Source organism: Ochotona curzoniae, unplaced genomic scaffold (assembly GCF_017591425.1).
Source record: "Ochotona curzoniae isolate NIBS_2020 unplaced genomic scaffold, NIBS_Ocur_1.0 scaffold_3890, whole genome shotgun sequence".
Taxonomy (NCBI): domain Eukaryota; kingdom Metazoa; phylum Chordata; class Mammalia; order Lagomorpha; family Ochotonidae; genus Ochotona; species Ochotona curzoniae.
The window spans coordinates 810,796-812,894 of NW_024467115.1; the positions used below are offsets into that span (position 1 = coordinate 810,796).

A 2,099-nucleotide genomic window follows, 5' to 3' on the forward strand; every position below is an offset into this window, starting at 1 on the left:
TATAACGTTAAGGGATAAATTGACAAAGTATTGAGCAACCAATTTGTCAAAATTGGATATATGGTCTTAACAACTTCCTGTGACTATTTCAATGACATTTCAACAATTGAGATGCGAAACAGTTTTAGGAAGGGTGTGCAGAGAAATCTTCCATACCTTGGTGAGGAGTACTTAATCCCCGTGTCCTACCTAGTAAGGTGTGTGTGAGTCCATGCTGACCAAGCCTTCCTTGTTGTTCTCTGCCTATCCTTTCCAATTTGTGAGTGTGTGTGTGTGTGTGTGTGTGTTGGGGGGGGGCTCTGGAGCGTGTCTCATGGTCATTGCAGAGAGGGTGGGGACCCGAAGTTGAAGCTAAGTAAGAACCAGAGATAGCTCCTCTCCTTAGTCCTGAAGGGACCGCTCAGGTTTCCTGGTTGTTGTTCCGATGGCCTTGGATCCTATGATGAAGGATTCAGCTTTTTCTATCCCGTGTGGTAGGTCCAAAGGTGAGGGGGGATGTCCTCTGAGTTCCCGGCCTCCGAAGGCATTCCAGTCCCCCGTGGTCTCTTTGGCAGTTGGGATGTGGTCCTTGGCGCCGGTACTGATAGCCCTTGGTGGGGATCCAGGAGACTCCAGGTTTGGGATACAAGCCTCCTCCTGTCCACCTGCTCCACTCTGTGGTCCCCCACTGCTCTGTGCACATGACCTCCTGTTAACAGGTTGTCAGGGTCACTCTTGATTCCCCCTATATATCTTTGTAGTTTTACTGTTATCTAATGTTGTCTTGAATCTATTGTCTACAAGTTACCTGTTATGTGTCTGAGAGGTTACACTACACGGCTTTCTCACACCTTCACAGGAGATGGAAGGTTTCTTTGCTCTCCCGCCCAATTTCTGAGTAGTAAAAGGTTTTGAAAATATATTTGGTTATACAATTTTAAAAACACATGGGTTGAAACCATATTAAGTAGAGGTCCATTGGGGGAGATTCACATCATTGGAAATCTTTAGGGTTGATTAATGTACCCAAAGCCCTGAGGGTTCATCATGGAGCTTTCTAAGCAGCAATCATAGAAACCAAATCCCAGAGCTCCCTGGCCAGCGGCCAGCAGGCAGAGCCTACCGCCAAATGGTGCACTGGCCGCCTGATACCGGCCCTGGACGCCCGCATGGTAGCGGCTGCGTGTGATCCAGGCATGGGACGCTACTTGTCCCCGGGCCTTCTAGCTCCCATGCGGTGGCTGGAAGACTCTTTGGTTTTCTTTTTGCACCTGCTTGTCATTTCCTGTTTTCTGTTTTGCACCTGTCGGGGCCTGGGTCTCACCTTTCCACACAGGCAGTGGGAGATGAGCTGAGGCTCGTGGTGGCTCTAGGTGCTGAATCTCACCCATGGCTATGGCCAAAGCCAGGGCAATTTTCATCCAGCGCCAGAACAGTTTCTTTGGAAGTTTATTTTTGGTTTAGAAGTAAGATGATACTATATTCATCTTCACAACTGGTTATGATAGTCTTTATGACATAGTTATATTTCTTCAGTGATACATGGATCATACAGTAGCATCACTTTCCTCAGGAAGGTTTTTTATTTTCTTTTCATTTCTTCAGTGACATATTGGTCTTTTGCTAGCATGTTATTTGACTTCTTGCTGTTGTAAATTCTTTATTACTGTTCCTGTTGTTGGTTTTAACTTATGACCTTTTTTTTGAAAACTTCCTTGTATTTAAAATACAATGTTGTACATTTACTTTTTATAATTCCCAGAAAGCAATAAATAAATTCCTGTAAATGAATAAATGTCCCAGAAAGAAAGAAATAAAAGTAAAAAAGAGTGGGATGTTGTGGACAGTACATCCAACAGCTTCATTCATGGTTCTTTAATTTCTGCAGCTCTGCCAACTTCTGTACTAGTTGGCTGCCTTCAGCTTAGGGCTATGCCTCAACACTCTGAATTGCTCATCCTGTAAAATACTAAATATCTAAGTTCTTATGCCACATTTTGTAGTATTGAAAACATAATGTTTCTGTACTTCAATTAGAAATGTTCAAATTTTCTTAATTTTCTGTTTCTCCTTAATCTCCCTCCTATATTGTTTCTCAAGGCTCATTATGCTGTTTGTCA

The 2,099-nt window shown here is 43.5% G+C and overlaps 1 non-coding gene across 1 annotated transcript; it reads right to left on the minus strand.

Annotated features, from left to right (window-relative positions):
• Nucleotides 1-1,280: 1,280 nt before the first annotated feature.
• On the minus strand, nt 1,281-1,405 carry LOC121146301. Its single transcript, XR_005882175.1, has one exon. It is a non-coding gene; the product is annotated as a small nucleolar RNA ACA64 (small nucleolar RNA).
• Between the last annotated feature and the right edge of the window lie 694 nt (nt 1,406-2,099).